This window comes from Falco cherrug, chromosome 2 (assembly GCF_023634085.1).
Source record: "Falco cherrug isolate bFalChe1 chromosome 2, bFalChe1.pri, whole genome shotgun sequence".
NCBI classification, from domain to species: domain Eukaryota; kingdom Metazoa; phylum Chordata; class Aves; order Falconiformes; family Falconidae; genus Falco; species Falco cherrug.
The window spans coordinates 88,006,998-88,030,311 of record NC_073698.1 but is presented as its reverse complement, the minus strand read 5'-3'; positions in this window follow the sequence as shown (position 1 = coordinate 88,030,311).

Sequence of the window (23,314 nt, the reverse complement as noted above, 5' to 3'; positions counted from 1 at the left end):
CCTTCTGTTTCCATAGCATGTCTTTTTCTGTCTTGGAAGACTATATGTTTCTGTGTCTCTTGAACAACATCCCAAATATTCAGTGCCAACAACAAGCTTGCAAGTATCTGTGGATGAGGAAATAACTGTGTCTCATAGGAGCATGACTACCTCACTCTTTCCCCACTCTTGAACCATATTTGATTTAAAACCTTTTCTGTTTCAGTTCCAGTCAAACCCTATGAATGTGTTTAAGCATGTAGAGGTTCCCAGAATATTTTTGTTCCACAGGACAAATTCACAGTAATGTGAAAGTAACTCTCCACAGTTTCCACACCTAATACAAAATAACCTTAAGAAATGCTTGAACACTGCTCCCCTCAGCTCTGTTCCAACACAGCCCTAACAGCACTGATGTTTGACTCCTGTCTGGCTGCAGGTCCCACCTCAAGTGACATCTTCCAGCCATTTACCAGGCTTGCTGGGACCAGTCTGGTCTGGATTCCAGAACAGACCTTAGACTTGGGTCTGGTAGCTGATCTTCTTTTAAATACAGCACTGATACACTAACATTTCCCTAAAGCTATCAGCCTTTCCTCTTTGATGTCTGCACTCAGGATTTCCTTACACAGCAATTCTAATTCTATATTGTAAGCAGGGAGTATTAAAAATGCTGTCATGCTCCATACCATTGAGTTAAAAAAGCACTCCTTTATCAACTTGATTGTTATCTACTTTCTGTACTCTCAAGTACAATACAAGCAAGGGAAAGTGGTAGGGAGAAGGAAAAAGTCAGTGGAGGTGGAGGGAAGGAGAGAAATAATTTTATATTTTTACAGCATGCTATGAAAATACACCTTGGCAATTTAAAAATAAAATAAAATAAAAAACAAAATCAGAAACACCAAGCCCCACTTTGGTTGAGGATTGCATCTTTACAGTTTTGTAAACTGAGTCTTTTCCAGCTAAAAAAATTGTTCTTTTGTATACCCCACTACTTGCAAAGCACTTTAAACATTTCATATTCAGAGACACATTTTCTGTAAAAGGAAACCAATGTATTTTTAAGGAACTGTAGTTTGAAAGCTGAGAGTGTTTTTCAGGGCATTTGAAGAAGAGAAATTACAGCATTAGCAGCAGCTCATGAGAATCACAACAGGCAGTAATGTTAGGTTGGTTAGAGCTCTGTCTTGTTGCTAGGTAAAGACTGACCATCTTTGTGAAATTATAAGGAACTCTGCTTTTAGTTTATGTTATTCTGGACTGCATTTTCCTTCAGGCAATTATATTTTAAGAGAAAATATCTTAAAAGTAGTCAGCTACAAAACTGCTGTAGCAAATCATTTACATAACATTCAATGTTACATCCAACAGGGAAAGGATGGTAAACATAAAAAACACTGGCATATCAGCTACTCCAAATATTTAGTTAGACATCATAGTTACATTTAAAGTGTGCATGGCACATAGGATATGCATGTTTGTAGTTTTAAAAATATTATTTCTATCAACCTTCTATACAGGGTAAATTCGGATTAGAAAGCTAACTAATTTCAAGACAGCAACATGAAAGTCGAAACATTATTCATTGCATAGAAACTATGTACAACAAGTCTGTAGTATATTTACCGTTTTTTCTTTCAGGACTTTGTGATAAAAAGCTAATCAAACTAATCAATGCATTTTCGTTTATAAACCATTGAGAGCTCAGTATGATTTGAGCAGTGCTATGTTTGCATGGAAAAAAGGGAACACACATAGGGGAAGACTCTGTGTTTAGATAAGATTGCTTTTTCTGTAATTAATTTTACTTAAGGAAATAACTTTTCTGACAGAAATGCATACATGTGGCTGTAGATGGCAGAGCAGTATAATTCACTGCATTACCTCATGTTACATGCTTTGACATATATTGTCCTTTATTTAGAGGCAATGGGTACAACATTTAAAAATGTAAGAAGTAGGTTTCCTGAATTACTTCCCGTAAGCCCTGTCACAGCTCGCAGAGAAAAGGGATTTTTTCTACCTAACTAGGGCAGTAAATACAGCACATTATATAGTGTGATCATTCCCTCATTACATATGGTCAATTTCTACATATTTACTTTCAAAAATTTATTTCAATGAAAGGAGCAACAATTTAATAAGCTACCTGGAAGGAACAGTTTATATAGATATAATTTTTACACACACACACACACACGCACGCACACACGCACACACATGCGCACACGCACGCACGCACACACGTATATATATGTATGTATGTCTGTATGTATACGCACACACATATATAAATCAATATCTCATATATATAACATTTCAATTAAATGTTAATTTTTTATAGAAAGTAATAATATTAATAAATTCTATATAACTAAGAACAAATCTAATTTATCTAGAACTTTCGCTATTTAGCTAAACAAGGGTGGAAATAATATTAATGAGGTATTTATCTAAGAGGATGTTCGCAAATACTTCTGTAGTCACACAATTACCTTAGAGAAATACTGTTAGGCTGTTGCCTTAAATACTGTCAGAGTCCCAAGGTTTTCAAAAGTAGGTTATGGATTTCTGATTTAAACAGTTCAATGAGGGATCTGTTTTTTAAAGCTCTTAGTATATTCCACCACTTCAACTAGAACTGAACCTTCAGTATCATCAGCCACGTTGTTTCTTGTGGGGGCATTTGAATTAAAAAACTTAGATTCTACTTTCAGAGAGGAAAAAAGATACACAATAATTTCCATTGAAGAATAAACAGAATTTTTATAAAAATGATATTGATATGCAGATGAAAGTCAATGGTAGCAAGATCACTGTGCCTGTCCTCTTCTTCATGATGTAAGCATAGAGGGAAAAAGAGGGGTTTGGAGGTTGTATTGGGTACAGGTGTCAAGTTGTTGTTAACAGGGAGCTGCAGAGGTGGTGTCTGTGAGAAAAGGCTGCCCTTTGCTGAAATCAGATCATTCCAGATGGGTTCAAAATGGACCCACCACACCTGAGTCTATCAGTCAAGCTGGTGTCACCTCTGTGAAAACATATGTAGGAGCAGAAAGTATCACAGGGAGAGAAGACAACAAAAGGGAGTGAAAAACAGCAGATGGAACACAAAGGTCAAAAGAGGAGGATGTTCTCTATAGTGGAGCAGGTATTCCTTGCAGCCTGCAGAGGACTAATGCCAGAGCAGATGGATATTCCTGAAACAACTGTGACCCATGGAAAGCCCTTGCCAGAGCAGAGGAAAAGCGTGAGAAGTGAAAGAGACAAAGTAGTATGTACTGACCATAACACCCTTCTGTCCTGTCCTGCTCATTGCCCTATTGAAGGGACTGAGCATAACCTGCCACAGTCACAAGAGGAAAGGAGTCTGTAGTGAAGGAGTGATGTCCAGCCTGGGAAAGGTGGGTGAAAGATGTTTTCCTATGTTTTAATGTTTGTATCTTTTTCCCCCCCATACCCAAATAAGTAATTAAAAAGATATATTAATTATCAATTAGATTAATTTACAAAAAAATCAGGTAATTGATATCCTATTTTTGATCTCAATCCTTGAGCTTTCTTGGTCCTGCTCTTCTTATTTTCTCCCCAAAACCTTCTGATGGCAGCCAGTGAGCGAGTGGATGGGAGGGAGTTTGTCTGCCAGTTGGGGCCAAACCACCACAAAGGAGAAGGCAGGCTGGTGCAAAGTTGGAGCTACAGCAACTCCAGAGACATCAACGAATGGGAAAATGACAGCTTTATTGCAGTTCTTGATAAGGTATTTCATAGCCATCATAATTTTTGGCACACTGAACTGTGTCAGTAATGGCAAGCTTTCATTATATAGACATCCTTTTTGCTTAAAAGATATAGGCCTTAGCACCTAGGCCTCTTCTGTAATTAACCGTTGATGACCTAGCAGCCTGTTTTGGCTTAAATAACTTTGGTCCCAGTTGTCAATTTTAACTCAACCTTTTAGATATGCCCTGGGCTCCCAGACTGTGATTTCAGCACCTGCACAGAGTCATAACAAAAATCACACTTTGGAAGTACAAATTTTTGTAGCAGTAGTTATGACTTGAATAAAATACATATAGAGGCCTTGCCAATGGTCATTTGTTGTATCACATGGCCTTGATATTCTGTGCACATGCACTACTAATAGCAGGATCTAGCAAACAACACTACTAGTAGTGGGAAACGACTAACGACTGTGTCAGAAACGTGGGGGAAACTACATCCTTTATGTATTGGTGGACTTAATTGTCAGTTGCTATCAAAATTATTTTGATTCAGTAGAAGAAAGATTTAAACATTTTAAGAAGGACATTTTAAACCAGAAGTAATTTTCATTTATATTTATTTTCAAGTAATTTTCTAAACTATGGGCATACACACAGAGGAAAAATAAACCCAAAACAAAATACAAAACAAACAAAAAAAAATTCCAACAAGTAAATACAAGCCAAATTGTATTAGTGTCCAGACTTTTTAATTCAAGAAGAAATTTAGAGGAAACGAAAAATGTAACTAGAAAAACAAGTGAGAGCAACCAGCATGAATACTCTTGCAGGAAACAGTAATGTAAGTAAGGGAGGAAATGGAAACCAGCTGTCTGATGTGATTATTCTAGAACATCTACAGAAAAACCCTTATTTGAACATGTTATAACAAAATATATAGAGCGAGATCAGAAAACGTGTTCTTCAAATGATATAAACTCTCAGCAACCCATAACTGTTTGTATCTGTCATAACAGCTGAAATCAGAATCAGCCAGAAAGGCAACACAAGACCCAGATGCCACTGCTAGAAAAGAATTCAAAGCATATCATCTGTGCCTCGTGTCTGCCAAGCTCTACTATTTAGCAGTGACCAGCTCAGTCTTGGAATAGAAAAAGGCCTATAGAGATGGCCCAAAGCATTTAATACTGTTTCCTGATACTGAAAAGTTACAGTGTATCTAGAAAATGCCTTCCTTTTTACTTTTAAGTACACTGTGCATGTGCATGCCAGGTAGGATTCAGGTACAGATTTAGTTTTGCATGTTCCGTATGTTCATACTCACTGAAAAATACTCAGTGCTGTTGCTTTCTCTATCCCAAGGACTTTTCTACTGCAAAATATGAACAAAACTGAAGAGAAATGCAGATGCATATTTTGCAATCTGTTTTCATTGAAAAGGAGCAATTTGGGGTGGTTTTTTTTTTTTTTTTTTTTCCTCTGATTCATCAGTTCCATGGGATTTCCTGTACAGGATCAGCAGCAACATCTGTAGTAAAGATTGCATACATGTTCTCATTCCAATAATAATTTTTCAGTCGCTTTTAATCTTATGTAACTTTTACCTTTTCTTTTAAAATATACTAAGCTTCTGCTCTGTTGGAAAGGACATTACATCACGGGTGTTGGAGAAGAGGTACTTCAGCCATTTTTGAGAGTGAGAATTTTATAGTATGTTAAAATCAGATTTAAAAAAAAAAATCAGCAGATATTTGAGTTTTGAAAAAAGTTTGCAGTTAATAATATACCTCCATAAGGTTATGTTATGTTGAAAAATATAGTGAAAAAATTAATATTCATTGACTGAATTTTTATGAGACTATTAAAATAGCATTTGACTGATGAAAAATGAATTGCAATAAACAAAGTTCATAAGTTTTGTTACTGTGTCTATCTCAGCTATATTGTGGAAAATATACTGAAGATATTAATGGGTAGAGGTAAAAGTCATATTTTTAAACCTGTGCATTTTTCAGCTTTCAGTAAATTCATCAAGTTCTCAAAAGATGTTGTAATTTATTCATATCCCACCCAAGATATCATCCATATGAGGGATTCTGCAGCTAGCAAGACATAAATAGCATTCCTTCATTTCTGTAACAACATATACCTACACCCACTAAAAGATCTAGGCTGAGGAAGACAGAAATAGCTGTCAGGAAAAAAAAAAAAAAAAACAACCAACCCCCCCCCCAAAACCACTGAACCCAAAGCAGTGACTGTAATTATCTCAAGAACTACATGTACACCCAAAATTACCAGAGAAATACTCTGCCAAGTGATTTAAAGGTTCTATGTTGAATTTTCTTAGAGTATAACTTTAATTGTGTTATTTTATGAATCCTGAGTAATCAGGACAGTGTCTTGATCCATTTATTTACAAGATTATCTAGTTTTTCAAAATGTCCAGAACTTTCCAAGGGATTTAGAAACCTTATTTAACTGTGACATTACCTTTGCTAGAGAGACATTCATTTCACAGTGATAGTAGCCTTTGCCACTTGGCCAGTGTGAAGAAAGCATACAATGTTCGGAAGACCACTCAAGAAAATAAATGCCAGTTATAGAAAACATTGCTTGTTAATTAGCATTTTTATCCACACATGGTGTAGGAGCTGTCTGCTTCATATGAAAATATGCAATTAGAAATTTCAGTTCAACAAAGTCAACTGCAGTAAATCAAAGTACAGGAACATATTTGTCTAACCCAAAGTCAACTAAAAACACTTGTGTAGAAAAAGAAAACTGGAGCCCCTGAGGATGGGGCTCACCTTCTCTGAGGTGGAAGCATGGTCACAGGTGTGATGGAAGTGTGCCTGTCAGACCATAGGGCCCCTTTGTGCCTGGCAGATAAGCAGTCACTCTTCCACTGGCTACTAAACCCAGACACCATTTCTTCATTTCAGTTCAAGAACTGTAGTCAAATTGTCCTGTTAGAAAAGATACACCACCACCATCCCCCACACACAAGCCAAACAACATTTCCTGGCTTTTTCAGGAAAAATCCTATATTTTTCCTATATTTTGGGCAATAAATATATCAAAAATTATATATATGAAGGTTTTCACATGTGTGGAACCAGAAGTCCAAAAAATAGATTAATGATAATGAAGAATATAGTTACTGTAGTCAAATTGTCCTGTTAGAAAAGATACACCACCACCATCCCCCACACACAAGCCAAACAACATTTCCTGGCTTTTTCAGGAAAAATCCTATATTTTTCCTATATTTTGGGCAATAAATATATCAAAAATTATATATATGAAGGTTTTCACATGTGTGGAACCAGAAGTCCAAAAAATAGATTAATGATAATGAAGAATATAGTTACTGTAGTCAAATTGTCCTGTTAGAAAAGATACACCACCACCATCCCCCACACACAAGCCAAACAACATTTCCTGGCTTTTTCAGGAAAAATCCTATATTTTTCCTATATTTTGGGCAATAAATATATCAAAAATTATATATATGAAGGTTTTCACATGTGTGGAACCAGAAGTCCAAAAAATAGATTAATGATAATGAAGAATATAGTTTTCAGAGCATTTTGCAAACACCATTTGATTATATTATCTGGTTTTAAAATACTGTTCAGGTTCTTCAAATAAAACTTGAGATATTGCTTGAAATATATCTCTGTCATATTCATTTCCTGAACCACTTTGCTATATGCCTGTACATTCTTAACAGAGGATTTTCTCCCAGAAATTTCATATTGAAACCATTATTTAGTTAATCCTATCATATATTGCTGTATGTGGAATATATTTTTCAGAAGAGAAATAGAGCCAAAGTACTTCAGTAACTTGTCCAAGACCTCAGAAAGATTCTGTGCTTGCCTTGGTGGCAGAAACATCATCTTTGCTTTTTATCTAGATTGTGCATAAACAAATAGTATGAGAAGAAGATAAACTCCAGGACCCGCCAGTAGAAGATGCATATATACTTCTTCCAACAACTAAGGGGATGGGGTTTGTTGTTTTTTTTTTTTTTTAACAGCTCAATAGCTACAGATCTGCTTGTTTGTTGCTGTGAAAGGTGTTTCTAATGAAACAGAGCTCAGGAAAGACAAAAAATAGCCAGCAGCATATCCATTTTCATGCTATATATTCAGAACAGTATTCCACAGATATTTCAGTGACTTCTCCTAGTGGTCCATTTGTCATTGGACTCCAGAAGTGCAGTCTGCAGGACTGTGTAATGTCTTGAGAGATTCTCAGACTCTGTAATGGTTATGTTGCATATGTTTTGCAAGATAAACTAATCAACAGTATACATGAAATTTGCTACAATTTTTTATAATCATTTTGGACCCTAATTCTTCACTTTGATCTGGGATCGTAAAAATCAAGTTCAGTATCCAAACGTTTGTAGTGGTGTCACCGAATGATTAATTTTAAAATGTTGTCTTTTAAATTATTTCCATAGAAAATTGCTCCTGTGTTATTTATTTAGCAATTAAGTTTAACTTCTTTCTTTACTGTTCACATATTTTCAACTCTTAAAGCAAAATGTTTTCACAACTGAAGTTAACTTGATTTTTTTCCAGCAAATAGCATATTCATTACAAAAAATAGTCTCATCACAAAAATATTGTGAATTAGAAACACTACTGTGTGAAAAGCAGTGGGATTCTATTTCTAGCCTTTCCCAGTAGATGCAGCCCTGGTCTGGAGGTTACGTACAAAGTTCACTGTGTCTCTTTGCCCTGAGGGACTTGCATAAGAACCAGTGTTACAGCACGGGAGTGTTTTCGGAAAAAGGTGTCTCCATTGGGCCTGTGCACTCCAGACCATGTAGGGTGATTCAGAGGACCCTGAGATGTTGTTTGCTCATGGCTGATCTGTAATCAGAAGAAATATGACCATATCAGCTGTGCCAGACTTTTTTAAATATTTCAGAAAATGCTATGTGTTCATTTCATTTCCTCTCAGGGAACACCTCAATAACAGTGTCCTCCTAAATTCTATTTGCAAAGTAAGTACACAGCTGTCGGGGAAAAAAAAACCAAACCAACAAATAGCAGTGAGAATAAATGCATACCAAATAGGAATCAGAAAAAAAAAAATCCTAATTATTTGCAGCAAAACTGTTGCATTCCTGCTTTGTGGAACATGCTGCACACCACCTGAGCTTCAGGCACCTTTTAGCTGGAGTCACTTGTTACTTCTAAAAACCTTAGCCCTTATTTCTGTGTTACAAAGAGATTTAGGTTTCTGGGGTTTTTGTTTGTTTGATTGTTTTCATGTAAAAGTAGCTTTAACAATGTAAATTGTTACTAGCTGAGTGTGCCCAGACTGGACTGATATCAATAAAACCAAGAGAGGTGTAAGTTTCCAGCATTCATTTTAGTAGCCTGGTAAGTTTACAGTTTAGGAACCATGACCTTCTGTTTCCTTGCAAATGCAATGCATGGCCCAGTAGCACTACAATGTTTTTCTGAAATGATGTTTGAATTCACATTAAGCCATACAGGAACTAAAATAAAATTAAGTTAATAAAAAAGTCCAGAGTTCTTGATGTTTCTTTATTGAATTGTCTCTCCATTCTTTACATTCTCTGTTCCCAGTGCTGATGTATCCTGACCCCATTTATTTATTAAATATGCCTGATTGTCATGACTGAAATAATATCTGCCTGAATTTACCCGTCTCTCCCTGAAGTACTGACATTCATGCTCTACTTCCCCTATATAAGTTCCTTAAACAGGAGATAAAGATTCCATTTTAAGTATCAGTATCTATTACTGTTCTGCCCTTGGCATTGTAAGTCACTAAGTCTTGCTTAAGTTTTGTGAAAAATTATATGGAATTCTGCACACAGTGCTTCTGTGTACATAAAACCACATTGTAGGTGAATAGGCAACCTAGCTTTTACTGCATTAACCCAGTCAGCAACTCCTAAACCCCTGACCAGGGAGGTCTATCCAGTGACTTAGCTTCAAGCAAGGACCTCACTTCCTCCAGTGAGAAGGGGAGCCTAGTAACGGTGGTGACATGGTTGAAGCTGGAGTCCCTGGGGATGGCAGCTCTTAGAGCAAAATGAAAGGATATAAATTCACCCAAGGCCCAGTTGCCAAGCATTAGTATCAAATAATCCATTCAGACAAGTATGATGACAGAAATAGCTCATTTTCTCATTAGGTTTCTTGGCCTCTTTGATTTCCTGCCTCACTTCATGGTTACCATTTGCAGTCTAATGTGTTTTTAAGATAGCTCTTAGGTAATATATAAGTGGCTAATTTGTCCATTTTTACTTTTGTTGACTTTTGCAATAATTTTTACATAGAAGATTGTGAAGGACTTTGAAAATCTTTGCAAAGCTTTTTGAGAGCTGAGCATGACAGCTTTTTGCATTTTCACACAGAGAGGTGGGACAGCTGTGCCTTTCACTTTGCCTTCTACTTACAGCTCTAACTTTTTGAAGGAAATACCTAGGTTCACAAATCACCTATTAGCTTTAGAGACAGGATTTTAACTCCATTTTCTACCTTTAGTAGCATGCTCACACTGGCTTGTAAAGCTTGTTTCATGTTTTTCTCAGATCCTCGAGTGGGAGTTGTTTGATTTAGATACGTAACTAACATCCAGTAAGACAGAGGATGGAAAAAAATGGCTGTGTTTTAGGGTGGAAAAGAATTCTACTCTCTGGTATTTAAGGTATTTACTTGTAATAGAGTAGAGAGAGTTTCTAGTGCTTACCGAGTCAATATGCACTCACTTATGATATTAATGATATAATAATTTATGTTTATAGTATAATATGACATTATATAAATTATGATATAAATTGCTTAAACAGGAAATACAGAGGGTAACATTTCATCATGAACTCTGTCATGAAACTGCAAACTGAAAGGGACCCACACCTCCAAAGAACAATAATTTAGTGGTTAAAATATCCTCTTCATCACCTGGAATTAAACTCCGATCTAAACAACATAAAAGATCTTGTCTGTTTCTGACTGTGTGGTTTTTGCCTTGACCAGATGTGCGTTATTTTTTTCTATTGAGCTATTTGGAAAAAAACATCAAATTTACAGACCTGCTTGAGAATAATTATGAGAGAGCTGCTAAAATGTTGGGTTAAAATTATATACCTTATGTAAGTTTGTTGTCCATTTTTCTTATACTCCTTCACTGAAGTCAACTATATATCATTTAAATTAGATATGTGAAATAAATGAACACAATGTCAAGTATTTCCATACTAGCAGGAATTATTTATAAGGGTGAGATATTATGATAAGTCACCATTCATCCTAAATACTTCACTAACTGTATACGAAACAATCACTGAAGGGAATAAACTCTTCTCCACTTCTTTTGTGGGTAGGACATAAAACAAAACCAAGAGAAATCTAGGTTTGGCGTTAGAGAAAAAAGAGACATAAAGGAGTTATATGCTGGAACAGATTGTTGGGGAGGTTGTGCATGTCCACCACAGCAGAGTTTTTAGCTTGATAGACTTTTGTCAGGATGTATTTCTGCGCAGCTGGTACTGTATGGGAAAGCAGAACAGACCAGAGGACCTTGTGAGGTCTTTCCCATTTCTATTTTTCTGTGACTCCATGAAAAGCAGCGAACACTGAGGTGGATAGTAACGGATGGATAGATAACCAGTTCAGAGCTTCCCATTTCAGTACAGAAAAGAAAGAAATTTTCTGCAGGATAGCATAAAAAATTCTACCTTAAAAAGAAAGTGCAAAATACTTTTAATATCAGTACTTTAATACTTAAATATTAATACGACCAACTGGGGACAGGGATTAGGTTACGTATGGAATATATCCTTTGTAGTGAAGTTCATAGAACTACTGGTTGTAACTACACCAGAAGGCTGAAAAGCATTTCAAAGAACCTGTAATGGCAGAGAAATTAAATGGTTCAGCTGGTTCAGACCATTCAAATGAAACTGTAATCACACAATAAACATTATGTTGTTGAAAACAGAGATAATACATTTATAAATAATTCTGTTTATCGTAACCTGCTTTGTTTATCTCCCAAAGAAACATCCTTATTATTCAAGCTATTAAAACTATTTTACACGGAATGCAAAGAAAAATAAAAATCTCCAGCAGAGAAAAGAATAAAACATTACAGTATACAAATCCTCCTGTTTACCTGAGCTGTCTAAATAAGGTGAAGTATGATGGCATGCATGGATTTTCTCATCTCCTAACCATTAAGGGAGTTATCACCAAAAATATTGAAGCTAAGTCTGAAGCAGTGAAAAAGACAGCTGAGACTGACCATGAGATATGTTCCATGTCTAATATTTAGGTATAGGCCTAGGTTTAGTACCAAGAGTTATTAAGACACAGTACGTTCTTGTTTGATGCTGATATAATCCTCCTGAAATTGCTGAATCACTTCCTCATCTGAGTAGGGATGTCTGAAAGTAAAAGTGTGTTAGTCCTAGTTCCTTTCTGTGGAGCAGTGATAAATCAGAGTTGCTGGGATAGGAAAGCCCTAGAACAACAAGCTCCAGGGAGAGGTTCATTACCTGTTATTGGAAGACACTCCAATATGACGGTAGAGAGGATGACTCTTCAAGGACATGTGCAATTGAAATAATAGAGTGATCTGTGATAGTATCATGCTTTTCACAGTTCTATGTGTTTCACACTGATGTTGCAGAGACATTCATATATAGCAGTTCTTAAAATGAAGAATAAAAATTCTTAAGATCTTGGGGTAGATTAATGGTCTTTTGTGAAATCCATTTTCTTGAACAGGATGGTTGATTGTGTTCAGATCATGACAGGAGTTTGCATCACAAGGGTTCTTGCAGTGGCATCTTCATCTGGTTTAGGTGAGACTCCCCAAGCTGCTCTTCCGCTCCGTTCTTAGAATCCAACTGGCCAATGGTCCTTCCTGGCTACTCCAGCACATACATGATTCATTGCTATTGGTTATTTGAACTAAGCATAAACCACTTCTTAAATACCCCTTAACTATCTAGGAAAGATGTGACCTTTACTGGATCTTTAGGAAGAGTTTTGTATTGGGTTTACATCACAAGGCTTTGATAGCCGGGGGCGCTACAGGGGTGGCTTCTGTGAGAAGCTGCTAGATAGAATCAGCACCAGATGGCTCCAAGTTGGACCTGCTGCTGGCCAAGGCCAAGCCCATCAGTGACAGTGGTAGCGCCTCTGCGATAACACATTTAACGGGGAAAAGTTGCTGTGCAACTGGGCAACAATAGTTGAAGAGAGAAGTGAAAAATTTAAGAGCAGCAACTCTGCAGACACCAAGGTCTGTGAAGAAGGAGGTGCATGAGGTACTCCAGGCTACAGAGCAGAGATTTTCCTGCAGCCTGCGATGAAGCCCATGGTGAGGCAGGCTGTGCCCTTGCAGCCCCTGGATGTTAGCGGTGGAGCAGATACCCACCTGCAGCCCATGGAGGACCCCACGCCAGAACAGGTGGATGCCTGAAGGAGGCTGTGACCCCATGGGAAGCCCACATTGGAGCAGGCTCCTGGCAGGACCTGTGGCCCTGTGGAGGGAGGAGCCCAGGCTGGAGTAAGTTTTCTAGCAGGCCTTGTGACCCTGTGGGGGACTCACACTGGAGCAGTCTGTTCCTGAAGGACTGCACCCCATGGAAGGGACCCACGCTAGAGCAGTTTGTGAAGAACTGCAGCCCACAGAAAGGCCTCACATTGAAGAAGTTCATGGAGGACTGTGTCCCATGGGAGGGAACCCATAATGGAGCAGGGAGAAAAGTGTGAGGGGTCCTCTCCCTGAGGAGGAAGGAGCAGCAGAAACAGTGTGTGATGAACTGACCACAACCCCCATTCCCCATCCCACTGCACAACTTCAGGGGGGAGGTAGAGAAGTCAGGAGTAAAGCTAAGCCCAGGAAGAAGGGTGGGGTGGTGGGAAAGTGTTTTTAAGATGTGATTTAATTTCTAATTATCTTACTCTGATTTGATTGGTAATAAATTAATTTTTCCCCAAGTTGAGTCTTTTTTGCCTGTGACTGCAACTGATGAGTGATCTCCCTGTGCCTCTATCTCAAGTCATCACCCTTTTGTTATATTTTCTCTCCCCTGTCTAGTTGAAGAGGGGAGTGATAAAGCAGCTTTGGTGGACAACTGGCATCCAGCCAGGGTCAACCCACGACAAGTTTTCATTGGTTAATTACATGGGTCTTATTTATGTAGAATTTGATCAATTTTATGTGAGGAAATTACTAGGAGAGTTATCCAGAAGCAATGGCCAGATTCTTCACCAGGATGCTAACCAGTGCATTTAAGCATACAAATGGGCCTATGCTGGTCAAACAGCAGGAAGCTGTTTTGGGAGATTCTCTAGAGTTCTCCAAAATTCCCAGCTGGAGGGCTTCTTGAAACAATCAAATACTTCATTTTTGTGTGTGGCCTGGAGCTCAGTCAATCACCTTGTTTTAGACCTGTCTGCTATTTCAAAGTAGTCCATTGTCACATCTGTGCACAGACTGATTGGTCCATTCCTGGACCACCTAGGGAAATAATGGCTTAATGCACTGGGTGTGCATATAGGTACAGACCTAATACCAAGCTACAGTGCAGTTCCAACTATAGAACAAACTTGATTTTCATACTTAGATCTCTCTCATAACGTAAGTCTCATAGAATTTGCTACACTAAACTCACTGGCTTTGAAAATAGAGCAATGACCCTTTGTCATGGAGTTGATTCTCAAACATAATATTTCATCACTTGTCTTTCAACACATCTCTCAGAGGCATTTGACCGTGTATCACTTATAAATACAGCCAGCAGCAGTTGTGATTTTAGTTACCTTTTAAACTGGTTACTGAAAATGTCACTGACATCTTTTTATATCCTTGGCAGGATTCAATGACATCCTTTTTATAGTACTTCTGTTAACAAATAGCTTCCTTTTTATCACCATGATGTGCTCTTTCGGGTGCAGTCATCTGCTTGGACACTTTTGAATGGAATAATCATATGCACCTTTTTCTCAGTAGTGTGTACATTTTTGGAGATGCATTTTATTTCCTCTCACAGTTCTTTGCCCTACCAGGGATGATAGGACCTCAAAAAGGATGCCTGTCTGTTTTTCTTGTACTTGTTTTGTTCTTGTTCGGTGACATGAACAAATAATGCTGATTGCCCTAAGGGATTGACACAATATGCAGTATTCAAACTTCAGAGTAAAATCAGTTCAAGAACATCACAATTCAATTAATAATGCTGCTGAAATAGAGTTACATGCTGCATTTAAGGAATTCAGTAGATAATAGTTAAAAGTCTTAATCTCTTCAAGTATATATATATACGTCAACAGTTTATGTAGCTGTCTTCCTTTGTAAGGCAGCCTGAATACTGTTTCTGAATTCTGGTTTGAGTAACCCTCAATAAGTGAAACCTGTACTTTTCTTTTCTTACATATTGGAATGTACCTGCTCTTCCCTTCTCACTCCAAAAAAACCCCAAACAAAACACCTTGATTTCTGATTGGTTAATAGCTTCATTAATAGACTTTAATTTTCCTATACCACTCTCTAGATTTTCTTCTTATATATGAAACAAAAATTTACTCTTCTTGGATGTTGTGATCTTCTTGACTTTCTTCTTCCTTTATCTGATTTATATTTGCTTTTTCTTATTTATTCAGTTGTTTCTATTTCTTTCTCCTTTTAGCACTACCTCACCCATCCCTCTCCACTTTTCCTTCATATCTTCTGATTTCTCATGTTTTCAATTATTTCATTTAAACTACCACAGTCATTTATGCAACAGTGCTAATTCTATTTGACTGTAGGAGCCTGACCTATATCTAGGGGATGATGGAAACGTTAAATAAAAAATTTGTATGCTTCAATACTGTCATTATTACTTTTCTGATCTGTTTACTGGAGAAACTTTACTAACTTTGTCCTCCAAATGTGTATTTAACAGTGTAAGAAAACTCAACTGAAAGAGACGTCTTAAAATCCAAAGCCTCTTAGCATAAATTACCAGGCAGCTGTATCACGTAATTCTTGCTATAAGCTTATATTTTGTCTTATATAGCCATTTTCAATTTGTCAGTAGTCAGTTTTGCTGGTTGTCTCTTTATTACCTCCTGTTAGGAAAAGAAAAAGAGACAACCCACAGGTAGCACCTGTTCCTTATTTTTATTAATTTTGTTCAGACAGCAAAAAGTCCCAGAGCCTCTGGGATTAGAAGGTTTATTTCTTTGCTATAAAAAATGCTACAGAAAACCAACACTTGCATTTGAGTATGTTTTCACTTTTCAGTGTTTTTGGTTGCCTGTTTAATGGATATATTCATCAGAAATATTCATTTCTGCAAGGTGCCATATCTGTTAAGTTTTGCTTAATGCTAATTTTATGAGTGTATTACATTCCATTTATTCTTGTTGACTTTCACTATACAATTACTGATTTTAATTCTTTTTTTTATTTTTCCTTTTCTTCCTGTCTTACTTTCATTCTGTTGGTGTCTATTAACATAGAAATTTTCAGTGATAAGACATTCACCACTATATACTACAGAAGTGTGTAAAACATTAAATTATTGCAGTTATCAAGTTGTTTGTCATATAAGATATCGATACTTGAATTAAAATTAATTCACTGCCTCAGTTACCTTTTTGAACCCATTCTTACTTTTCTTAAAGCTTGTATTAGTGATTGCTTTATCATACTATTTTCCTGTGCTTGTTGCTTATACATTTTACTTTGAAACTTCTTTAAGCCTCTTCATTTCATTCTTTAGTTAGTGGTATGATGTATAACAGTTTATCACTAAAAATAGTCTCATTTGCAGCACACTCAAGGTTGTGGTTTTTTCTTTCTAAAGCCCAAGGGGATTTTTTTTTTAAATGTTTGGCTCCAAATGTTTCCTAGGCCATAGAAACTTAATAACTAGTTCATTATGATAAAGATATATCCGTCTCCTATCTCTCTGAGTCATGCCTCTTTTTGCAGACAGAATTAAAACTAAGTAGACTGGCGGAGTAAGAGAACCAGATTTCTTGGAGGCAATACAAATGAACAGTTGGAGTGCAGAGCTGTATTTCCAAATACATAATTCACTTAACTAAAAGGAAAGGGCATTTTGGAATTTAAGAATTGAAATTACAAAGAGTTCTGTTACTTATTGAGAGGTAGCAGTCAATTTTTAGAGATGTGTTTGAAAATATGGTAAGATATTCAGACTACATTAAATAATGCATATTGGAAAATGTACTAATGTAAAAGATAGACAAGAAAATATGTTTCATGAATATGTTGTTTACAAGTTGTTTTATGGGCTCATTTAGGGAGTAACTTGGAAACCTGTCTGAGATTTAAGAAGTAATGTGAAAAGTTCTTCATCTTCAAATCTGTCTAGTTGCTTTCCTTAGTTCAAGGTTACAAAGCTTCAAAATCACATTATTCAAAGAACCTTTTTTGGTTTTTATACTTTAATGCTGTAACAGTTAAAAACCTGAGTTCCCTATTTAGTTACAACATAAACTTACAAAATATCTTGAAGGTTATTGTGAATTGCTGTCTTTGAAACTCCTTTTTTCATTGCTATTCTTAAGAAGGGGTGTGTTTTCTTCAAAAAAAAAAAGAAGGGAAGGACAGGGTAAAAATCAGAACCTGAGAATGACATGGAAACTTAGCTAACTTCCCCTATAAATCCATTACTTAAATGACTTAAGGAAGCCATGTTGAAAACTGTAAGAGACAGAGAAAGGTATAGGCAGCAGTATGCTGTAGAACAGGAACCCAGAAGGCTATAAAGAATAGAAATAGGGAAGGTGCTGGAAAAGTGAATAAGAATGTCAGATCAAGTTTGTATTATTCTTCCTGAAATGCAGTTATATGATGTGAAGCAAATTAATAACAGGTTAACTCTGCAGCATGAAATACAAGGCAGTGAAGCAAACTGAGCGCAATGATATTATTTCTTGAGTTACTGCACTGAAATGTGAAAGCATGCAAGACAGATTTAAAACTGCAAAGACTAATTAGATCTTCAGTAAAACATCTGATGTTGTGCTTATTTTTACAGTGTCAGTGTTTTACATGTAAGGAATAAAGCAGTATCTTTTTTTTTTTTTGTTTTAGCTAGGTATACCAATAGCTTTAAACCATATGGAAAACAGAAGCTCTTGCAGCTAAGGTTTCATTGATTCTATGTTTAACCCATCTTAACTGTTTTCTAATTTTACTACCAGTAAGAACATTAAAATTGCAAAATCAAGCACTCAAATTTGTGACAGCATGTGAAATTTGTTTGCTAACCCTTGTGATCATACATTATGATACAATCTTTAATTTTTATGATGTGATCTTTAGTTTTTCCGCAGGACACCTGCTTCAGTCAAGGCACATTAAGTGAATGCTTATACCTTAGACAATTTTTCAATATTTCTCTTTTTTCTCATCATTCAATATGTAGCTCTAGAATTGGTTTACCACATGCTGTCTGAACTTTTCACTGAAAACATGATTATTGACATCTTTCTTGATTTTTTTATGTGGTGGGGGTTTTTTTAACCAGAATAGCTGGTAATTACCAAATGTTAGTCAACTGGTCTTCACAACACTCTTTTTATAGACTTTCCAGGGTGCATGTACCTCATTTTGTGCCTTACCTTCTTGTCATCCCCAGTCATGTTTGCACTGGCCTTACTTTTTTCCCCAGCCATTTTGATCAGATTCTCCCCATACTTACTCCCTTCTGCTCTGGCTTTCTCCTCTCTTACCCAAGGGACAGCCTCTTGCTACCTCTCATCCAGTCATTACTTCATGAGTGTCAGGCTGGTTTCTTCTTTTCCAAGCTTCATAGGTCTCCTTTCTTTACTGCTTTCTTCCCCAACCACAGACAAGCTGATCAATGACAGCACAGTAACTGTCCTGGTTGTCTTTACAAATGTTATCTTCTGTCATGGCATCTGAAAGCCAGATTCATATTTGGAAGCAAAGTCCTTGGCCAAATTCTGCAATGTAAAGCAGACACCATTTTCAGAGAATTTCATTGGCAAACTTTAACAGACCTCTACAGGGTTTTTTTTGAAACATGCATAAAGCAATTTTAGGAAGTGAGAAAATCAGGAAAAGTTGAGGACATAATCTGCTGGATGCTGGTAGGTGTTCCCAAACTAGCATTAGTACAAACACATACTCTGCCTAGTCCCAGTCTTAGGACATATTTGTAGCTAGGCACCTTAAGCAGCCCTACGCTTTTCAGGATCGCACTGGTTCCAGGCATGTCTCTGATTGCCAAATTTAAAGCCATTGCCACAAACCAGGAAAGCTAGAATTTTTCAGCTAAGCAGCAATACTCTGTAAACAATTTATCAATCCTTCAATCTCTTTCTTAGAAAAAATGCACTGGTTTTGATGATGCATTTCAAATAAATAAATATAGAGCATTTCAGGTAGTGCAGTTAAATTTTGGTGAGTTTATGGCAAACACAAAATAAAGTTCAATTCTGTAAGTGTTATGGAACTTTAAACATAGGTGTTATTTCCAAGTCTGCATCTCATACAAGTCAGAATATGATTTCCTGTGTAGAATTATATTAGTTATGTAAGCCTTTTATAATATATTCTTGTCAACTATGAATTCTAAGCATTTTATGCAGTGGTTTTCTATAGTAAGAACTGTGACAGAAACTGAATGTAATTGAGATACAAGCATTAGAGAGAAAGCAGGGAGAAAAAAGAGAGAAAGGAAAATAAGTATTTAGAAACACAACAAAAATGTACAGGTTTGTTAGAGTATCATTTCTTCCTCTGTTCTTTTGCAGTTCCCTAAACACCTAAGTTGACCACTGATGGGAACATGTACAGACCAAGATCAACCTTGAGTCTGACCCAGTGCCATATCTTTTGGTCTAAGGCAGAAAGGGGAACAGCATATCATTATTCAGATTCCCCAAGGAGTGTTTTCTTCAATAAGGGACTGGAAGCAAAATTAAGCTTTGCAAAAAGCCAAGAATGAATTAAATAGCCTTTGCACTGAAACAACAGACATTGCACATGCAGATTTTGAGTGATATTCTTACAAACCAGTGCATTTCAGTTGTACACTACTGGAAAATGGGGCGAGGGGGGCGGGGGGAAGGTGCAAGGGAGGGGAACATATACTGCTTCCAGTAGTGTAGTTTTCTGCCAGTTTTAATTAGTGATGATTTAAGAGCTTCCACCTTATTCAAAGCTTGGAAAAACAGTAAGCACTCAGTACTGGACGATAGGTTACCTCACAAAATTTAGAAGTTGTGAACTAGATTGTTTTCATCCTAGCTTGTCTTCTGGATGGTATTTTCATATTTTCCTTGTCCTTTTTTTTTTGTCACAATGATTTCAAAATATATTTCTTAGACTGTCAGTATTTACACAGTGAAGGTGACCTAGGAATCCAATGAAAAAAAATTATAGGATGTACACTTAAGGGAATGTATAAAACAACCTTACTGTAACAGAAAGATGATCACAGAACAAGAACACAAGAAGAGAAGAAGGGAAGCAGAAGGTCCATGTTTAGCCACAATATTCAACCCAGAAATTTAGTCATCTTGGAAGTTTCAGTCCTTCTTTGTAATTCCTAGTGCAATATGAGAATGATCTATAGAAGTTTTAAATCTTATAGATACCTTGTGAACATAGAAATAGCCAAAGATTCATAAATAATAGGTTGAAATGAACAGAATTAAACCTTTAGAAATGCTTTACTAGCTGATAAAAGAACCAAATGCAAGCACTATAAATGGCTGTTTAGCTTTATGAGACAGGCAATAGCTGAAAAAGCTCACTCAGAAAATGAGTCTCACTCAGAATAGTAACATTCTGCCTGTGGCAGTCTCCAGCACCATGAAAGACTTTCTTTTATTTTGTGTTTTTGACCAGTGTGAACAGAAGAAACCTTCCACAAACAGTTGCCTGAAACTGCCTCTGCAGAAAGTTTCTGTTTTGATCAATCATCATTTCAGAACTACTTGTATAATCAATCAGTGCTAGTCATAAACTGCTAGTCAAGCAGGCTAACTCCTTGACACACACACACAAAACCCTATCATCCATTTACAGGATCCCATTTCCTTTTAATTAGGAATTTTGTTCTATTCTTTAGAATAATAAAATTATGGAATTGTGTGTGTTTGTGTTAGATATTTTTCTGGATTTTGTTTTTTTTTAAACAAAAGCTTCATAACCTTTCCCCTGCTCCTGGTAATATTATATGTTAAAGACCAATTGCCTGGAAATTATACATAAGCAGGGCTTTTCTCTTTGGTTAGAATCCTCCTCCTTAGCCCTTTCCAGTCTTAAATACAGTTGGACAAAGGTTTTTGACAAAAGTAAACTACTTCCTGGCTCAACTTGCTTATATGGAACTAGATTGCCACCTGATCCCTTGCAATGGCAATATCAAAGCTTTAGAATGCAATTCAATCCACATACCAATTGATGAAAATCAAAGAGATGTTGGAGAGACAGCACTCAGAACTTCAGTGTATGGCCAACTCCTTTTAAAAGCTTGGGTCTCTAATGCAGGGTGCACTTTTTCCTACTTACCATTCCCACAGTTGCCACCTCAGCCTTCTTTTTCATGCAAAAATATCCACAAAGTCATGTATTTTGTCATTAATATTCCTGTAAGTCCTCTTAAGTCAACAGAATTTACAAAGAAAATTGGGCTTTAAATGGGCAAGAACACCTTTAAATAATACAATTAAATGGATATCTTCTCTTTCAATTGAATGTATAGAGTTAATCAATGCTCCATTTAATGAAGCCTGTAATTTGAAAACCTGACAGAGAAGTAGTTTTACAATACACTAGGGACGTTCAATTTAAGGAGTGTCTCCTGTGTTTGCCAGTCCTTCAAGAGAATTTTAATGCCCTTTAAGTCAACAGAGTCTGAATAGAGAAATCGGCCCCAAATGGTGAAGAGCAACACATCAGTACTGTGTTTTAGATCATCGGAGACTTTTTACTGTCTTTTAAGGTTGGGAACTGAGGAGGTAGATGACAGTAAAAATTTCACAAAATGGTAGAGAACAAGAAGTTGTGTTTTCTTCTCATTTAACAAGACTTTGTGAAGCATACTTTTCTGCAGTAAAAATGCTAATTCCTGTATCCATGCTTATGATGTTTAAATAATAAAAAAATAAGTTCCTGAATTTTTAAATTTAAATGATAGATCCTTTTTTTGAATTTTGTAACCGTATTAAGCAATATGTTAAGGATTAAGAGTCTTAAAAATTTATTAGAAGACCACTTCAGATAACATTTAAATAATAATCTGAAACAAATCTTGTCTTTACCAGTTGAACATATAATTAATCGATGCTCTACTTAATGAAACCTTTTCATTTGAAAACCTGATGGAGAAATTGATTTACTGTGCACTAATACGGGGCAATTTAAGAAGTCTCCACTGTGTTTGCTAACCCTTTAACATAATTACAATAAAAACTTCCATGCATTGCCCCATTCCAATCTTTTCCTAGTTAACTCTGAATAGACCAACTGACAGAGAGATCAGAGAAGAATATTAAATTGCAAAGTAAGCAACTTTTATAATTTCATAATACCTTACAGAACATGAATATCATTTCAACAAGGTCAGATCTGTCAAAGTCACCTTGCACAGGCTGAGCAGAAGGAATAAAATATGAACTTCCAACCTTTAAAATATAAAGTATAGTTCTAAAATAACACCCTTTAAGTAAGTTTTAATTTTCAGGTACTTTCTGATATAGGTGGAATGATACTGTTTTAAGGCAGCCTTTAAAATTACAGAGAGATGTGCATAGCTACTTCACAAAGTCTATAAACTTCCCTCCCTTTGCCAATTAATTCTTCATAAAATCAGACTTGGATTCTTCCCACAGTCTTATGCTAGAAGGAAGTCATGTTAGCCAGGGACAATACTTTCTCAGTATTTTTGTTGGCTCAAAGTTAAACTGACCCAGAAGGCTCTTAAATCATAAATCCACAATTTTGGGGAAATTTTTATTTGCTGTAGTAGTAAATCTCAACAGGCAATTTAACTATAATACATTACTAGAAATATTGGCATTGTTCTTTTCTTATTTGTTATGAAGTTTATTGTGGTGTTCATTAAGTTGAATTGGTGAAATAAAACCAGGTGGCAAAGTAGTAGGCAACATTTCTGTATTGCAAAATTGGCATTAAACATTTCCCTACTTCATTCCTGCAATTTAGATATTTCTTGTCTCATTGTCTTTTCTGATGACAGCTATAAGATTTGTTGTCAAGGATGTTTAAGTAATTCCCAGTGAATTATTCTTTTTCTTTTCCCTTTTCCTTTGGAATACTTGAACTGCTATAACATTCTCATAAAAGATAGTATAAAAAGAACAACTTTTTCACCATTGGAACTAATCATAATAAGTAAGCTTAGTTTATGAATATAAAATGCAGTCTTTAAAAAAAAAAAGTTTTTGTATTTCTTTTCCCCAGTAATACGTCTTTTAAATGCTAGAGTCAAATAGACTCTCCTCCAGTCCTTCATGCTCTGGTTTTATCACTATTAAGACAGAGTTTCTGCAAGTTAAATTAGACCCTAAATTGCACACTTATTT